Source organism: Ambystoma mexicanum, chromosome 1p (genome assembly GCF_040938575.1).
Source record: "Ambystoma mexicanum isolate Mex_15411 chromosome 1p, UKY_AmexF1_1, whole genome shotgun sequence".
Taxonomy (NCBI): domain Eukaryota; kingdom Metazoa; phylum Chordata; class Amphibia; order Caudata; family Ambystomatidae; genus Ambystoma; species Ambystoma mexicanum.
In genome coordinates this window covers 5,565,198-5,585,272 of record NC_090921.1, presented here as the reverse complement: position 1 = coordinate 5,585,272, position 20,075 = coordinate 5,565,198, and the positions used below count along the sequence as shown (strand labels likewise).

Sequence of the window (20,075 nt, the reverse complement as noted above, 5' to 3'; positions counted from 1 at the left end):
TTTGTCCTCCTTCTGTTTCCCCCTCTTTGTCTTGTCATTCCTAGAAACACTTGTGTATAGGCGCTTTATAAATGCCTTATCATATCATATCACTGTAAGAAATTATCCATGCTGGCTGCCCTAGTGTAGTCTGCTGCCACGTAAGAACACTCATTGAGTTGGCTTTGCCCATAATGACAGTAAACAATGCCATGCCTATATAATAAAATGTGCATACTGGCTGCTCCAATGTCTTCCCATTGGAGCTACAATCCCTGACCCACATGCACATATTCATACCAATTCAGACACTCATGCAACATACACATCTCTCACATCGACACGCGAACCCATAGACAACATTCCCACTGCACTCTCATTCAAACGCGCACTAACACAGACACAACCCCACACATAAATTGATTTATGCATACACACCCTTGCATGCTAAATGGTCCATACAAGGCTGGGGAAGCAAAACACTACTGCCATGGCCCAATGCGTATGCATGATGGAGGGCAGCAAAATATAAAGAGAAACATTCTTTTGCTTTGGGTTTTGCCCTGGCTCTGCATAATGGTTGGCTGGTTGTTGCTCTGTCGCCTATTATGTACGAGCCACCACTGGTGAATGCTCTTTATCAATGTACATTTGAAAGATGGTGGCAGATTGAGTGACTGATGCATGAGAGTTATAGTTGGATGAGCGTACATGACCTGTGGCTGTAGAATGGGATCCACAGGAGGGACATGTGCTTGTACATATTGTGCATGATATCTGGCGGCAGCGGGAGCCAAATGGGAGGCAGCTGGAACTGCCACTCTTGAGCCTCATGGTAGAGTCTGCAGCCCATGGAAGAAAGGAAGATGAAGTTAGTGGGTATGAAATCATGGCTGAGTCCTGAGGCAGTGAGGCAGCAGCAGACCAGGAGGGGTTACCTGTGTGTGGTCCTCCAATGATAGAATGCATCTTTGGGTCTTGAGGGCCAGTTAGGCTGAACTGTTGCAGTACCTAATGGAGGGCAAGTTAGCAAAGACGAGGTCCATGGGATAGGGGAGGTCACAGGTATGGCTGCGCAGGGCCTCATTGGAGACAGTTACACTGGAGTTCATTCTTGGTTGAACGCTAACCTTTCAACCCACAAGAAGGGTGATTTGTTGAAATAGTGCAGACAGTTGTCATTTGCCTCAATGTAGTTGAGTGATGTCACATCACAGGTATTAAAATTCTTCTAGGTGTATGGCAGTGGTGCAGGGCCGGTGAAAGGAATGTTGAACCCTAGGCAAAGTGTCAGACGCCCCTCCACCCCCCACTTAGACACTTGCACATATACATTTCATGCTGCACTTGGTACACATATTGAAATGCTGCACTTCAAGGCGGGGAGGATAGCTCAGGGGCAGCACGTTTGTCTTGCAAGCAAGACAATGCATAGCAACCCTGATTTGAATCTTGGCTTGCGCCCCGTCCCCGTATTAAAACTTGTTCAAATAAAAGAACAATTATATTTAATACTGCATTACAGAGCAGAGCTCTAAAGTTTTCCAGGGCTGTGTGCAAAAGTGCTGTTTTAGCTTAGAATTCTGGTACTTGTAGTTTTCCTAAATTCCAAGTGGGGAAGAAATATATGCAAGTATAAAACACAATTTCATGCTGGCTGCGCCCGTACATGTACATTCGGGCTATATGTGGGCAGAGTTAAGAATTACCCTACAAGAACTTAATCCTGTTGGATTTGACAGTAAGAAATGCCATGCCACTGTAAGAAAGCATGTCCTGGCTGGCTAAACCAAGCCAGTCTAGCAACTTGCCCTAGCGATGGTGAGACTACCTGAAGTATCCTGCCCAGACATGTGACTACCAGCACCACCCTGACACAGGCTCAATGAGTACTTGCAACATACTACCCAGGCGTTGTGAAATGTTTGCCCACATCTCTACTGGTGGAAGGTATTGAGAAACAGCTGACAGTCGCTGGACAAAGATGCCCTGGAAAAAGAAATCTCAGTGTTCACCACATGGCACAGAAAAGTGCAGAGCCGCTCAAACTACCCCACATTGCTTCTTCAACAAGCCTATTCTGGCACAAGAAATGCTGCTGAGATTTGCATTAAGGGCACAAGGAGGCCCCGGGTGTCCTGGTAGAGCTGGGCACTGTGGACCGCTGCTGATACAGCCCACATACTTCAAACAGGCCATATTAAACCATCAGAGCGTAAACACCTGCAACAGGTTAGGCTGGCAGCTGCAGTGACTCAGCATGGTACTGTCTCTTTCAATGGCCAAGTTGGGAAACAAATTATAATAACCTAAAGAATATTAGGGTATCAAATGATATGATATGATGAGTCATTTATAAGGCGCCGGTACACAAGTGTTTCTAGGTGTGACATGACAAGTGAGGGAAGATAGAGGGAGGACAAAACAAATTATCTTACTAGGCCTTGTGTTATTCAGATTGTGCTAGTGTGATACGCAAAAGTGCAGGGAGGTGGGAGAGGGTAATTGCTAGGGGTAGGCAAGGGGGAAGTCCAATCAGGGCAGCAGTGCTGAGAACCTGTTTCCCCTGTAGCCCAAGTACTTTTACGCTTTGCTAACATCATGTAATTGCCCTTGTACTGTTGACCCGGTTCCCCTGTAACCATGGAACCACTAGGCCAAACACCATCTAATTATCTTTGCAATGTTAACTGTCTTTGTCGGTTCACACTGTCCAGACTGTTTCCCTCATGCAACTAAGTAAGCCGTAATGTAACAGCGCCACGATGCCCGAGGGCCGCTTTGTGTGCTTTATAAATATAAATAAATAAATAGGAGGCAGGGAACTGTAGGGTCCGAGATACAGCCACTTAGTGTCTTGTAGCCGTGGAGGCAGTGCAGGGGCTACTGGTCAAGGGGAGCCTGGTACCCGTGAGACTCGGAGGGTAGCCAGGCAACCAGTCAGCACAGCATGCAGGTTGGTCAGCAGGGGAGACAGAGAGAGAGAAAGCAGAAGCAAAAAGGAAGGTCTTGAGCTGCTTCCTGAACTTTAGGTGGTCCGGCTCAAATTTCAGAAGGGTAGGGAGGCCATTCTAGAGGAAGGCACCTGTAGAGGAGAGAGCTCTACCCCCCAATCTCTGCGTCTAACCCTCAGAGAGTTGGAGGTAGCTGAGAGAAGGGCTCAAGAAGGAAGGTGTTTAGGAAGGGAGAGTTGGATGTAGTGCGGGCCTCAGCCCCAGAAAACCTTGTGGAAAATGCAGACGGTCTTGAACTTGATCCTTGCAGCTTCCGGGGGAGACTTCAGTGTAGGACAGATACGGTCCCTGTGCTTGAGGCCAAGGACAAGTCTCGCAGTCCTGTTCTGGATTAGTTGCAGAGGGCGGAAAGAGGAAGGCAGATTGAGAAAGAGGCTGTTGCAGTAGTCCTGCCTAGAGAGAACCAGGGCTCTGGAGACAGTGAGCTTCTGGGGAAAGTGAGGAAAGGAAGAATACCTCTGAGGAGGTGCAGCTAGTAGTGGGCCTTCTTGGCAAGGTCTGTGATGTGAGGAAAGAAGGAGAGAGTGCAGTCGAAGATGACACCAAGGTTTTTGGCCTCACAGGAAGGCAGAGGAAGAGGGCCCAAGGAGGGCGGCCAGAGTGAGAGAGGGAAAGCGCGAGTAGGGGTCCTAATGAGGAGGATCTCAGTCCTACTGGCATTAAGGCAGAGATCGTTGGAGGTGCACTACCCCTGATTCACAGATAGACAGTCAGGAAGGAGCGACAGAGTAGAGGAGGCTGAGGGTAGCCTGAATGAGATCTGAGTGTCATCCGCATAACCCTGAAAGTGAGAGGAGAAGGTAGTGATACGGTGGGCCAAAAAGTCCAAGTAGACATTGAAGAGCCAGGGTGAGAAGTAAGAGCCCTCGGGAACACCACATGTGGAGAGAGAGGTGGTGGAGAGAAAAGGTCCATGTTGAACCTGGGAGGGACGGCCCAGGCGAAGGGGGGCAACCAAACCATGGTGGCGTACCGCATTTTGGGCACAGCGCCTAGGAAAGGGTCGGCATACTCCATTTGGGACACGGAAAAGGAGACTATGCTTCCCATGGACCTGTGCTTAGGCACGCATCATATAGATTAAAGATCCTTCTCACTAGCCTTCCACACTCCTAAATGGATACAGAAGGCTTGTTCTGCATACGTATTTGCAGCATTTCCTCCAGACATCCTGGCAGTTACGGCCAGACAGGGCACGACAGGCTCAAGAAGCCTTAAAAACGGAACTTGGCCGATACATACTGGCTGTAAGTGTACAGACCCGTAGAGTTACATTGTGCAAGTCCCTGAGCTTTATCCTTGCTCCCTACCTCTAATCTATTAAACCATCTCCTAACGTCAGAGCTGCAGCTGGAAAGTGTAAGGGGAACAGGTGTGTGCATGGGATCACTGACAAATAATAGCTGCTAGGGCACAAACGCATTGAGTCCGCTCTGGGAAGTTCTTCATCCACGTGGAGTTATGTCCATGGGCGTCATTTGAGCGGGGGAGAAGGGGGCAAGGCTGCTTGTCACTCTGTACTTTTGTGGCACACCATTTTGTCCCACTCATTTGGCAGGAGCCCCTTTCATTTGGGCGTTATGCCCGCCCTACACCCCCAGTATTTTCAGCAAAGGTAGGCCATTGGTTATGTCTCTGGGCATGCCTGTCGCTCCCTCACAATAGCTTGAAGCCCCTCCCATGTCTTTGCTTCAGCTGAAACCGATGTTCTTAGGCACATTCGTAGGGATGTATACAGCCCAGGAGCCCCCTCCCCATGTCTCAATGTGATTCTTTCAGCCGTAAGATGTCCTGATGCAAAGAAGAAAGTGACATAAACCATGCTGTCATTTTCCTGCCCTTGTAACGTCGAATTTTGCTTTGTGTCGAAAAATGCTTTGCCTGCTTACTGTGCATGCGCAGTGTGTGCGCGCATGCGCAGTAATGGATTGACAGGGAAGCATTTTTCGACGGGCATATTCAAATAGTTTTGGCCACTTTTCAATTAATTTTGGACAAAATACCAGCTCCGCGCTTCTCGATCCCTCGCCCACCAGCGTCCCCTCTTATGTGCCTTTCTTGACAGTCTCCTCGGGGGCTATTCGAGGGAAGCATTGTGCCCCTCTGACCTTCGCCTTCGTGCTGACTGTGAGGATCCGACTGGCTGCTTCACTCTGCTGCTGCTGCCCGAACTAACGCTGTGCAGCAACCTTCCAGATGAGATCACGGCTGCCCGAAGATGAGCATTTTTCGACGTTACACCATGTCAAATGTTCCTATCTCTGGATTCCTCAACTGTTCCCGCAGGTGGGAATTTCTGATGGGAAGGAGAAAATGGCAAGGCCTTGCTGTCAGATTTTCCTACCCTGACACATTTTCTAGCAAGTGAGAATGTCTGATAGGTAGGTGCCTTCCTCTTCCTCACCTCCCTCTGTCCCGCAGAGAGGGCTCCAAATCTTTGCTTCCAAAGGTTCTGCAGCAGAGAGATGAGAGAGAGGAACGCCATACTGCTCCCCGTTAGTTCCCAGCTGAAGGACAGTAAAGCTTTTTTAAAGGATTGTGGGATAGAGGTGGTATTATACCTCTGGAAAGCTGAGAGTATCAATGGAAAGTGAAAAAAAGGTTATTGTCAGGGCAGCTTGGCCCTCAAAGATAAGTACTGGGACACGGAAGAGGGAGGTGGGGAAAATATAAAGTAGTTGACAATGTGGGATGTATTACTGAGGTTATATTTTTATAAAATGCTAAATACATTATATCAATTATATATGCTAGAGCAGTGTGATTGGAAACTGGCCAGCACATATTACTGGTACTCTATACTTCTGCTTTGAGCTGCCCTCAAAATCCTTTTCCAAAAAATTGGCGAAATATTTCGTGGCTCATCGCTTGACTGTAAATGTTCCATGATAGCTTTTATCAGGTATAAGAGTGCTCAGCTCTCCTGCTCAGCTTCACCAGGAGTATGTGATATACACGTGTCCAGCAGTCTCTGTGGCGCAATCGGTTAGCGCGTTCGGCTGTTAACCGAAAGGTTGGTGGTTCAAGCCCACCCAGGGACGGTTCGTTTTTTTTCTTTTTTAGTAGTATATTTGCAGCTGTTGAAGCAGACGTCAGAAATGCATTTGCGAACAATACTCTTCATAGTAATCTCTTCCTTTTCAAATTACGAATGCATTCCTGAAAGGTTGCGCTGGGCTCCGCACCTCGAGTATGTGTGAAAGAAATAGTGGACTGCATACCAGCTTGGCTCATGCATTTAGTCAAGTTGTTAAGCACTGTTGACATAATGCACTTTCACGAAACGTGTAACTGTTTTTGATTTATGCAATTCAGTCTATACTTTGTGGTGGTGAAAACCACAGAATATCTGTCTGTGGACCCTGCAAAGTCCTGTTTTTATTGTATCTGTTGTTACTGCCGAATTGACAAGCAGTACTGGGTGGATCCTCCTTCTCCGTCCAAGCTCCCACCATCAGGAGTTCTATCCCCCTCCATATCCGCATAATTGACAATCACCTCGCATTCGGAAAGGCCCTCAAAACTTGTCTTTTTCCCTCCACCTCTTGAAACTCTCAAACTGCCACTGTGATTACACAAACTGGCCCAGGCCCAACTGTACACCTACTTCCAACCACCGCGAATGCTGCAGCGTTCGCAGTGGCAGACCATGAGAAACGTACACTCTGTTCCTGCCCCAGACACACACAAGTGCTGGCCCAGACACAACTAAACACCTACTCTTTCAAACCACGACAGATGCCGGCAGGGTCCGTAGCGGCATACCATGAGATACTTGCACGCCCCCACAGATTATCATACTTCACCGTATTCTCCCAAACCCTAACGCGCTCATGCCTGAATCCACCAGCTCTATAACCGGCGAAATCTAGCCTCTAAACAACTCTGGCAAATCTGATGCACCTTGGATGTGGCATCTTAAAGATGCAGGAACAGAATGCTCATTCAGACGGACCACTAGAGATAGCAAGAGTAGCAGAATCAGTTTTAACAGGGGACAGCTAAGGTTTGTGCACTCAGCTGGAGGTCCCTACCTAATTATCAAGGGGCCTACCCAAGCACACAGAACGCTAAACCCATATGTCGCACTGGGGGTTGTGAGGAAATGCCCCAGTTCAACCAGGGCTATTGGGCATGGAAAGCACGTTAATAGCTGTGGGGGTAGGAACAGAGGCACACTAAGATACATTTAGATGGTTCTTGCTATCGGGACGGGAATGATACTATTGATCTCGGCCATAGGTGGCAATGTCTACTTAATGTATTCCTATTGCACTCAAAGAAAGGCACCAGCCAGGTCCTCCACAAAGGTAGTATGGTAACTCCACCAAGGATGCACTTGCAGGACCTCTCTACCATCCTGCAAGACCTAAGGAAATGTACTCTGGAATGCGGCTATAGTTATTCAAATCGACTCTAGCTGCCCGCATAGCCGTCCACACTGAAACCCCTGACATACCTCAACACCTCTGTCATTAGTATGCAGCGACAGCCTACGAAAAATAAATTCGGTCAAGCTTGGCACACATCAAATCTCCTGCACTAGCATCTATCCTAATCCACCAACCACACCCACCGACGTGCCTGACCACAGGGCTGCTTATTGGGGCCCAGCCAACCCACTAAAGTCCTTTACCTGTCAGAATGCACACATGCATCTTAAACTTAACTCTTAGAATCTCCATACATGTACTCCAGTCCCCGAGGGCATTCCAACCACAAAGCGAATTGAGACCCTACAAATGAGGAAAAGACAATTACAATTACAAGGCCAGTAAAATATGCCATACCACTAAAATAAGAACGTTGATACTGTCTGCTTATATGTAGGCCGGTATTCCACGAAAGAATAATAATCATGTTGACTTTGTCCAGAATGACAATAAAGCATGCAATACACATGAAAGAAATCATCCATGCTGGCTGTCCCAATGTAGTATTCCCCCACTCCCATGTAAGAACACTCATCAGGTTGGCATTGTCAAAAGGCCAGTAAAACATGCAATGCCACTGTAAAAAAAACACCCCTACTAAAATCACCATTGTAGGCAAGAATTCCACGTAAAAACGTTAATCAAGATGGCTTCACCCATGATTGTAGTAAAACATGCCATGCCATGGTTGGTGCCTTCCTGCTTTGCTGCTCTTTTTGGCTACTTAAGCAGCCCCCCCAGTCGCTTTTCCTTTGCAGTTGGTAAACAGGTGCAAGTTGATCTCTGTCACATGGCCTAAGCCCCGCCCACCTTCTTAGCTGTGCCGCTGCCTTTCTACTCTTAACTCTTAGATCAAGGGCGTCTCACACCCGTGCGTCCGAAGCGAAGGGCAGACGAAGAAAAGGGCAATTCCTATTAGGGCCTGTTCAGACCAGGAGGACCCAGGGCCCGAACCCCTGCTTGGACAACAGGTAAGCATGCGCCAACATGTGTTTTCTCCCTCTGTCCCAACAGGTCATCCTGTTAATCATTAGGCAATACCAACGTCAACTTCTCCAGTGCTGGGGTGAGGACAGGTGCTCTGTGGCACAGTAAGTTGTGCTCCCTGACCTATTGTTGTCACCACCCTTGCTTACTGTTCCCTGTCCATTACACTGTTTGTTTCATTACTGTACCTCTGCCTTTGTCTGCACTCTTTACTTCTAGGTTGTTCTGTAAAAGCAAAAAGAGAATATCGAGGCTGAGTACCCCAAAAGGAAATACACCAACTCGGGCTTACAAAGATACACAGATCTTTATTTTAAAACTGAACAGTTTTCAAAGGACAGAGTATCAGATAGCTATCAGGCCCTCAGTACAACACAGCGAATACCAGCCCTGGTCGGTGTGTGAAGTGAGTGGGACTGTACATCAGAATGTTTGTGGTTTTTATAAAATTCTTATCATGATGTCCAGCCCACTTGCAGGTTAACCATTTCTCGGGCTAGGAGTTCATGCCGAGTTTGTTCCTAATTTATGCATCTATACATTTATGGATTATCCTTAATACATACTCCAATAGTTTACAATAGCAACAGTGTGTCTTTGGATTCAACATTAAGCCTTGGTACATATTTCATACAATGCAGTTCAACAAGGGTTCACATTTCGTATTTAAACAACATTGTGCTTAATATATGCTCACGGATTAGTTTCGTTGGCACAGGTGATCCTCAATCTACAGGTCAACGAAGGACAAGGTCTCATTACATGACCCTAACATTTGGCATACGGGCAGTTTATGCAGCAACTCGTGTACAGAGGTCGAGACGGCCATGTTACAAGCAGAAGAACACTGTCCACCATTTTAGAACACAGGGTGACTTTGGAGTGAGAATCAAAATGGCGGATGAGCCTAAAATGGCGGCTAAATCGATCTAAGGTCAGAACCTTGCAACGCGGATTTCTTCGCAGAGCGACTGGGCTTAGGCCAATATATACAATAAAGGAGGCACGATATGCTTTCCTGTCTAACAAACCCTCCTTTTGGCCTAAGCCAGGCCCTAAACTACTTCTAGTCACTTTACGAGTAACTCCACGTCTCAATGTCCATACACCCTGAATCACTATCGGAAATGTCAATTGCTATAAGATCAGCTATTTCTTTTAGCACGTATTCATTGGAGTTTTTCTCTGGGGTGTATACCTTGTGTCCTAATGTACCCATTGCCTGTGCACACATCCTCCTAGCATCGAACACATACCAGGGAGACATTGTATACAACAGCAAAGAAACAACAGAATACCTAAAATAATCAGCAAGACAGAAAGTAGTTTCCATCCCCAAGATCACAAGAAGTCCCAGAACCAAGCGCTAAAATCCCAGTTTCCCTCGGGAACATGCACTTCTGAACTTAGGACATGCAGATTCTGTATTGCTTTGAAGATAGTTAAGGAGGAATATGGCACGAAAACACAGCAGGCGGACCCCACTAATTTACATACCCCACCACATTCAGCCAGGATGACATCTAATGCCATCCGGTTCTGAAGTGCTACTAACCTTATTGCTTTCTGTTCTAGAGTCATATTATAGAGTATGTCAGTGGTCCGGTTGATGGTCCTCTCCAGTACTCTCGCTAGTCTCCTTATATCTTCAGGGTTCATTATTAGGACTCAGCTACATCACCCAGAACTTGTGCTGAAGTGTCACCATTCTCGTCCCGCCGTGGACGAGCCTTTGAAATTTCTACAGTACTGGCTATGAATACCCTGGGTAACAGAATCCCTCAATAACAAGTTCCCTGCCAATCCCTGGGCACCCATGGAAATGCTACATTACCGCAAACAAAGTAGACAGGTTCGCCTACATACAAAGGTCTGTCTTCACTAGTCAAATTCGCAATGTTGGCGCAGCCTATAAATCACCCATTGACCGAGTACCATTCCTTTGTATGCAGAAAGAAACTGAATCGGGGCTATGATTGACAATATAGGAAGGAGGCGTGGCATCAATATTGCCTATAGGAGCCATCTTGAAAGAGATCAAAGATTGAAAAGGACGGGACAGTCTATCAGAAGGCCTAAAAGAAGCAATATTAAGCTTACTCCTATTTGCAAAGAGCGAGCATCCCAAGGGAGTCAGAACACATTTTTCAAACTGGTTCAGATTAGTTCCCTCAAAGTTCCCTGAGATGCTATCGTTCCAGCGACCAAAGAATAGTGCTCTAAGAGAAGCATAGCATGCAGTTGTCAAAGGTAAAGGATGAATATACCGACCTAGCCCCTTATCCCCATGTTGCGGTAAATGTGAGCAGACCCAACCATTAGATTTGTTGAAAATGGCGTGTGTAGCATTCATGATAAGTAATAATGTATTATTATATCTCTGTCTGTGCTGAGAGTCTCTAGGAGATAGAGTGTGCAGATGCACGAAAAGAGTAGAAACAGTAGGTACATGTTCAGTCGGAAAAAAATTCTCAAGCGGATGTATTTCTTCTAGATACCAGAAACCTAAGACATTGACTATTGTAAAACCAATTAACATTATCACAAGACAGCAGTACGTTTTTGGGGCCCATGTAACAGATTGTCCATTTTCACAGCTGGTCACACGTTCTCCTATCAGTCCGGTACGAGCAGAAGTGGTAGCAGGCATTGTAATCTTCAAACGAACGTACCAGTGTTATTTTACTAGCATCCTCCAGGCCGAGCTTCTTCTTAGTCCTTCCACAAACCCTAGCCAACAGAATCCCCTTACGAACAATTATTCAGGCCAAAAAAGACAAGCCCTTCGATGATTTTCCTCGATCGCACAGCCGAACCGTGCAGTAAGTCTATTTCCTTGGATGCAGATCATACCTTGCGATCCCTGGTACTGATTGATCTGTAAACAACGTGTCGTCACTTCCCACTGGAAGTGGTGAATGAGCGGAAGCAAGGTCAGAAACACAATTAGGGACTTTTCCTAGAAACAAAATGGTCGGAGAGTGTGGAGATGAAATAGCTATTTCCCCAGACCTCACTGGATCAGGGAGAGTCTCCGATATACTCTCGATGCTAGTTGCTGTTTCGTGATTGTTGGTTACAGCATAGGTAAGGGGTTCTGCTTCTTCTGTATCGTGTGGCACTGGATGTGGAATCCTCTTGGTGTGCGACGCATTAATCCATTTCTTCCGGCCTGCCACCCACACCGCAGTGTTTGTGACCAGTAGGACTTGAAGGGGCCCCACCAACGAGGTGCGAGGCAAGAAGATTGCTCAAAGGATTTCACGAGAATCCACTCCCCAGGTCTTATGCTGTGACCGGGACCCTCATATCGTACAGGTAAAGCCTCTCGCACCTGGTGATAAATCAAATACAAGTTTTCAGTCAACTGGCTGCAATAGTCAGAGAGAAGTACATTTTCAACATTTCGCAAAGAACGACACTTCGGAATATTCCAAATATTAGCAGGCCTCGCCATAACCACCTCAAAGGGAGAGAGCCCAGTCGTAGTTTGAGAGGTTGTTCGCATGGATAACAACACGATCGGTAAGTCGTCCGGCCATTTTAGTTTGGTGCCGGCAGACGTCTTAGCAAGATTGTTTTTGATGATGCCGTTGTGTCTTTCCACTAGTCCAGCACTCTGAGCGTGTCTGGCTGAATGGAACCGTTTATCGATCTGTAATCCCGCACATATATGCAGAATTACAGCAGCGATAAAATGTGGACCATTATCTGACCAGATGACTCTTGGCAACCCAAATCTCGGGAAGTACTCCTTTAACATAGTCTTTGCAGTGGTCATGGCTGTAGCATCTTTAACAGGAAAAGCCTCGACCCATTTGCTAAAAGCACAGATGACAACTAACACATATTTAAAATTATTGCAACGCTCCATCTCAATAAAATCAAAATGGGTGACCTTGAAGGGGACAGAAGGTGGGCCAAAACTACCCCTAGGAGTTGATGTGCCCTTTCCCACATTAGGCTGGAGACAAATCATACATTGGACAAAGAGTTCTGCTACTTTAGAGATTTTGTCACTTACCCATACTTCTTGCAACATCTTAGTGATTTTTACGAGCGCATATGTGTGTGGGACCATGAGCCATGACAACCATCATCATAATGTAGGCGTCAGGAAGTAGTCATTTTCCTTCAACTCTGTCCACCCAACACCCATCATCATCAAGTTTCCCCAAGCCCTCAGCCCACTTCTTGGGCTCTTCTAACGTGGCATCAGCTTGGCTATCCCTTACGGAATCAATACCCTCATCCATAGTACAGGCATTTGTGGCTTCCCTTGAAGTATACATGTCTGAAGAGAGATCAGTGGCAGTCTGTTTGGCTATCTGATCAGCAAAAGCGTTCCCTTTTCCTACATCATCTGCAATCTTCTGATGCGCTGCACATTTTATGATAGCTAGCTGAGTAGGGAGTGCAAGCGCTGAGAGTAGCCGTACTATCAAGGAGACATGCTGGATTTTTGTACCATGTGAAGTCAAGAACCATCTTTCTGACCAAAGTCTCCCAAAGTTGTGAGCCACCCCAAAGGTATATTGACTGTCAGCATATATGTTCACTATAAGCCCTTCAGAAAGTTCACACGCTCGGGTCAATGCTATAATCTTTGCGGCCTGCGTGGAATTATGCGTGATTCTCTTAGTTTCCACGACTGTGCTCAATGTAATGATTGCATAAGCAGCTGTGGATGTACCATCCAGGAGTTTGAAGCAGGAGTCGTCGCAAAACAGCTCCCCTTGTAGATTGTTGAAAGGAGTATCTTTCAGATCAATTCTACCCTTTGTCTCTTGTTCAGTGGTGTAAAGGCAGTCATGTGACTCTTCGATACTGCAAGCAGTACCTTGCGGGAAAGGTAAAAGTTCAGCAGGATTAAGGACACAACACCTCTTAATTTGCATGTGTGGCACAAACAAGATCAATTCATATCTTGTTAACCATGCAGAGGTGAGGTGTTGCGCTTGAGTTCTGTTCAGTAGAACATCTACAGAGTGAGGTACCATTAGGGTTAAAGGATGGCCTAGGACCATTCCCTCGCTCTGTTTTACAGACGCAGCAGCAGCAGCGACAGCTCGCAAACATCTTGGCAAAGTGCATGCTACAGGATCAAGGGCGGAACAAAAGTAACCACACGGCCTATTCTTCCCTCCATGTTCCTGCGTTAACACAGCCAAAGCACATCCGTCACATTCATGCACATACAACACAAAGTCCTTTTCATAGTTTGGTGTGCCCAAAACCAGTGCCGAGCACAAAAGCAAGTCATCGACATATTGAAGCAGTGTCCAAGTAGAGGGCAACTCAAGGGTATCGAGCTGCTCTTTCAAAGCCCTACTATAGATGTTGGGACTTTCTGTGTAACCTTGCGGCGCACGTGTGAAGGTAAACGAACGTTCCCCTAAGGTGAGCGCGAACAAGTATCTACTGTCTTTGTGTATAGGAATACTAAAGAAATCATTCTTTAGATCCACAACACTAAAATGAGTAGCTGAAGCCGGAATCACAGTTAATATTGTCGTCACTTCATGCACAATTGGAAATTGTGGAGCAACGATCTTATTGATGGCACGTAGATCAATTATGAAACGAAAAGAAAATTGCATTATCGCCTTTTTTGGACACGGGCAAAATCGGTCTTTTGCACAAACTACCTGCAATTTCCTCAATCACCCCTCGATGCACGAAATCGGAGATGATGCCTTTCAAAGCTTGTTCACCATCAACCGAGATCTTATACTGTGGAATAAGTGGCAGTTTTATTCCATGTTTCAAGACAATTTTAACAGGTTCAATTTGTACAACACCAACATCATTATCATCAATAGCCCATAAACACTCCGGAACCTCCCTAAATTCTGGCGGCAAAGGTCTGGTCAAGAATTGCGAGACAGAAAGTTGCTGTGGTGAAATCGTCAAACGCACTCCATCAGGAGAACAGTGAATTACCGCATTTAATTCCTTCAACAGATTCAACCCCAACATATTCTCTCCACAATTGATAGTCAAAAGGAATGGAGAATGGTCTGTAAAGGGACCCAAAGAAATAGGTACCGGCGAAGAAACCGGACAAACAACTGGTGTGCCAGAAAACCCTTCAGAAACATTGGTTTGCGCTGAAAGTGGAATGTTTGGAACCCGTGAATGATCAATGGAACACTTCTGTGCCCCTGTATATATCAAGAATAGATGTTTCCTATTTCTCACTAAAATGTCAACGTAGGTACCTTTCTGATTAACGGGAACAGGCGTTGGTTCCAAACCCTGTTTCGGGCAATCCTAGCAAAACAGAATGTCATCGAAAGGAAGTTCTTCAGAGAGGTAAGCAGAAGAAGGATGGTCAAAAATGTTTCTACTATCCACATTCAATGCCTGTTTATCCTACAAAAAAGGTTGCTGCGAATCCTGTGAAAACTGACCTCTACCTGGTCCCCCTACACCTGGGCGGCCTCTGGATTGTCTACCCATATTCCCAAATGTGTTATTTGACCTCTGTTGGAGGATCGGGCATTGTGCACGCCAATGACCCTCTTGTCTACAATAAGCACATTGGTTAATGTTTACAGGACCTAAGGGCGCATTACCCTGTGGAACATACTGACCTCTAATTTGCATACCACCCCCTCTAGGGCCTCTAACAATTTGCTGCAATAATACTTTTGTCTTCAAGTCACCTTTTCTCTTTTCGACTCTTTCTTTTTCATTATTGACACGATTCTCGTAGTACTGAGCCATGTGCAGTACTTCTGACTGAGATTTCGTTTGCCAAGCGCTCTCGGAGGACATCATTTGCGACTGGATGTCAGGCAGGAATCCACGCACAAATTTGACAACAAATAATCTTTTCCCATGACTCGGTGCCTAAGTCTTGTCCACTGAAATCTGAAAATACCTGTTCGAACCCATTAAAGAACTCAGTAGCACCCTCAGACTTCCCTTAGACACAGGCAGTAAGCTTGTCCCAAATAATTCTCTTTTCGGGAATTATAGTTTTCAATTTCGTAACTATTCTGTCAGGCAAAGTTAGTATCACCTGAGGCGGTCTCTCCCCAGCTGGCCTTTCTCCATCCAGTCTAACCATGTTAGTCCATGTATCTCTAAACCCTGGCACATCATCCACAGTTCTAATCTGTTTCCATAAATCAACAGGTAGGAGTACAGGAAATAACAAATCAATATCACTTAGAGTGAATACCGATGATTGCAAAACAGACTCTATCTCGTTGTAGAACCCCGTCGGATTCCTCCTAATGTCGGGAATAGATTGTTTTGATGGTGTTCACTTCCTGTCTCGAGAACGGGACGTGAACAAACTGTGAAACATAATGTGCAGGGATTTTCTGAGCAGCTGTACCCGCTACAACATTAGCGGGAATCTCAACGTTTGGGACAAATGTCAGAGGAACCTCTCTCATAGGCAACTGAGAAGTAGGCAATTCCAAACGCTTACTAAGCAAAAGAGCCGAATTGAGCGCTAAAGCAGCCGAAGAACTGTCAAACGAAAATGCTCTCTTGTAAATACTCAATAGATCTGCGGGACAACTAACCTTTCTTTTTACACACTCATCGTGTAGGTACTCTACCATTACCTGTATCACTTTCCTCTGCATTTCTGGTGTATACTGACTATACGTGTCATATACTTCAACAGGAGTTATCGTCATGTCCGAGATCCACCTAATCACATCTTTCGTGCAAATCTGTGTTTCCTCATTTATCGATTTCCGACAAGGAAGGAACCGTTTCTGTACGAACATAACGTCTAAACTATCGTCATCTTCGTCTTCATTCCGTAACTTTCCCAGCTCCCTTCTATACTCAAGAACCCTCTCAACATGCTCTTGTACTTTCTCCGCAGTATCCATAGAAAACGCTAAAGTATTCAAATCCCTCAATCCTTGTGGGAGATCTGTATCAGTTAACCTGTCCCACATTACACACAAATGAATCCCTAATCCCTCAATAAAAACGTTTTTCTCAGGAAAACTGTCTATATTAGAAAGTGTGGCAAAAACATTAGCATAATCATCCCTCTCCATCAATGCTTAGCCCAAGCAGTTAACTCACGTTTTTTTCTCTGGAGACACAGTATTACAAGTGACAACCCTCAATCCTGCTCCCCGATCTACAAGCAGTATAGAACCACTTGGAAGAGGGAGAGTAGGCAAGTTTTGAACATCCGAGAACGGAGGTGCTATTACGGGTACAGCAGGCAAATTGAAGGAACAGGTGGAGGAACAACGACTGGAGGAAGAGGAACAGCAGGATGAACGATAGGAGCAGCAGGAGGAGCAGGAGGAGGAATAACAGCAGAAAGAGGCAAACCAGCAGGAAGAGGAACATACAGAGGTGGCGCAGTGGCACGAGGCCTTCGTTCATTTAACAATTTATTGATAAGTTCATCGGAAACGTGAAAGTCTTTAGAAGGATAGATTTTCTGGATACCAAGTGAGAAAGCCCTATCCATATTCCTAGCTGACTCAGACTGTTTATCTTGGTCATATAACAGCGCCTTCTCGGCGTTCGTCATATGACGGCGCACATGTTTTTCTCTACTCTTGAGCTGCTGTAAAGCTTCTTTCTTCCAATTCTGTAATACATCAAATGCTGCAGGTCTAGCCTTTTTCTTTAATAAAATTGATTCTAAGTACTCAATACGAGAGATTTCAAAACTACCATTGATTGGCCCATGAAGTTCGGAAACATGTCTAGTTTGTCTGTGCCAAATATCATTAAATACTATACTACCAATGCCGTGCTTACAGTACATGCTGGCGACCCCTCCATTGGTGCCAGTCGGCCAAATTCCAAAGATTGTCTGTCCTTGCGGAATAATGCCCTGAAGAAGGCAGACAATTTCCCAGGCATATCAAAATACTGGTGTTACCTCATCAATAATTGTACTTGCAAGGGCAATACGCCAAAACAAATTATCAGGATACTTAAGAATCGGGTCACGATTCACCTGATCAAATCCTAAGGAGGTCCGATCGGATTTCAAATTTTCTAACAAACAAAGGACCCTCGTGTTTGGTGATTTCGGCAAATCTGCCCAAGTCAATAATTGGACCCTCGTCAAGATGCCGACTTGGACCGGGTGCTCACCGTCCAGGGATCGGGGCGTGCAGCACTGCTGAGGTGTCACTTCTCATCCAAGTAAGGGGCCCCCTTTTACAACGTCCTATCCCGGTCCGATAGCCGTTTCAACCTTCAACGAGCTGGCATCAATCTTGAGGGTCCCTATTTGGGCGCCAACTGTAAAAGCAAAAAGAGAATATCGAGGCTGGGTACCCCAAAAGGAAATACACCAACACGGGCTTACAAAGATACACAGATCTTTATTCTATAACTGAACAGTTTTCAAAGGACAGAGTATCAGATAGCTATCAGGCCCTCAAGTACAACACAGCGAATACCAGCCCTGTTCGGTGTGTGAAGTGAGTCGGACTGTACATCAGAATGTTCGTACTTTTTATACAATTCTTATCATGATGTCCAGCCCACTTGCACGTTAACCATTTCTCGGGATAGGGGTTCATGCCGAGTTTGTTCCTAATTTATGCATCTATACATTTATGGATTATCCTTAATACATAGTCCAATAGTTTACAATAGCAACAGTGTGTCTTTGGAGTCAACATTAAGCCTTCGTACATATTTCATACAATGCAGTTCAACAAGTGTTCACATTTCGTATTTAAACAACATTGTGCTTAATATATGCTCACGGATTAGTTTTGTTGGCACGGGTGATCCTCAATCTACAGGTCAACGAAGAACAAGTTCTCATTACATGACCCTAACATTTGGCCTACGGGCAGTTTATGCATTAACTCGTGTGCAGAGGTCAAGACGGCCATGTTACAAGCAGAAGAACACTGTCCACCATTTTAGAACACAGTGTGACTTTGGAGCGAGAATCAAAATGGCGGATGAACCTAAAGTGGCTGCTAAATCAATCTAAGGTCAGAACCTTGCAACGCGGATTTCTTCGCAGAGCGACTGTGCTTAGGCCAATATATACAATAAAGGAGGCACGATATGCTTTCCCGTCTAACAGTTCAGTTGTTTACTGTGCCTGGTGGGCTGGGATTCTGCTTTGTACTTTGAAACTGTCGTTGTTTTCTTCCCTATTATATTGACATTGTGGTGTTCTCTATGGTTTTTTGCATTACTTGCATTGCCTGTTCTCTGGCGATTGTTTGTGACCCTGGTTTGGCTCTTGGTTTTGGCATTACTTCGAATTGCCTGCACTCTTCCTTACTGTGCTTTGTGCTTTGTTGGTTGTCCTTGCGTACAACTCATTTCATAGGTTTGTTGTTTCTTGTTCTGTGCCGTTTCTCCTCCCTATTGTTCCTCCCCTTGTGCCTCCCTACTGTCTTCCACCTGTGCTACCCCCCACCTGCATGGGCCCCCCCAACTCCCTCCCACTTTCCCCAGTTCCCTCTATGGTGCTCTCTGTCTCACCTATCTTCTCCAACTGCTATTCTATCGACTATCTTATCCCTCTCAATAAGTCTGACAGGAAGAAGCACAAAAGGGACATTCTGGTCTCCAACCCAGTCCTCCCAATCACTAATACCTACACCAGTGCTTCCTCCAGAAAGATCCTAACCGACATCCCTTTTGTCGTTCCCTCTCCAGGCCTATGGATCCTCCATATGCTCTCTGTTCTCTCTCCTCTTCTCCCATTAATGGGGGCACCCGGTGGGAGGCGCTCCTGGCCCCATTACATTCCTCTAAGACCATCATTAATGTCCACCTAAATGGCACCGTCTTGGTCCAGGGCGCTCAGGTCAATCTCCTTTTTCGATAGAGGTTTCCCGTGCCTTATCAACTTTGTTTCTTCTCCTGCTATTCATACTTACCCCCCTCTGGCTCCTCTTCCGCCTCCTTCCTCTGCCACCTCTCCGGCAGCCTCTGCACCTTCTCTGGCCACCTTGTGCCTCCTTCCTCAGCTACCTCTCTGGCACTCTCTTCTTCCTCTCCGACTACCCTGCCTTGTCTTCTTTCCTCCTCTGCCCATCCTCGGGCAACTACAACACTTCCACAGGGTGCACCTTTGGCCTGTACCCCTCCACAGAAGTCCTTCAAAGATGGCAACCTATTCCACATCGCTACTCTCACTCTGCTATCAAACACTCCTGAAAGAGCTTGATTTGGATGTACTCAGTCTCACCAAGACTTGGTTCACGGCCAGCTCTGTCACAAGTTTTGACACTCTCCTTCCTGATGGCTACAAGTTCCTCTCTGAACCCAGAACTAACCACCAACTACTGGGGGTGTGGCCTGGATTTTCCCAGAGTGGATCCCTGCTTCTATCATTACTACGCAGGGCAGCTCCTCCTCTGAATGCCTGGTCTGCAGGTACTCTATCTCTTCTGGCTGCTCTCTCACTGTGGCCACCATTTACAAGCCACCTGGCCAGGTCACCCTCTTCCTCTCTGAGTGGGCTGATCGTTCCTTCTCCCTCCTTGCCTCAACTGCTCTTCCTCTGAGACCTGAAAATCCACCTGGTTGCCACAAACCCCTCTTCTGGGCTCTTTTGCAACCTCTGCGACTCTCTCTCTCTCTCTATTGTTCCCTCTGGCGTGACTCACTCTGCAGGGCACACCCTGGATGTTCTGATATCCTCAGACCTCCACCTCTCTAACCCTCTCACCACTCC

The 20,075-nt window shown here is 46.1% G+C and overlaps 1 non-coding gene across 1 annotated transcript; it reads left to right on the top strand.

Moving 5' to 3' along the window:
- The first annotated feature begins 5,960 nt into the window (after positions 1-5,960).
- Positions 5,961-6,034, top strand: TRNAN-GUU (transfer RNA asparagine (anticodon GUU)). The gene has a single exon. It is a non-coding gene; the product is annotated as a tRNA-Asn (tRNA).
- Positions 6,035-20,075: the final 14,041 nt, after the last annotated feature.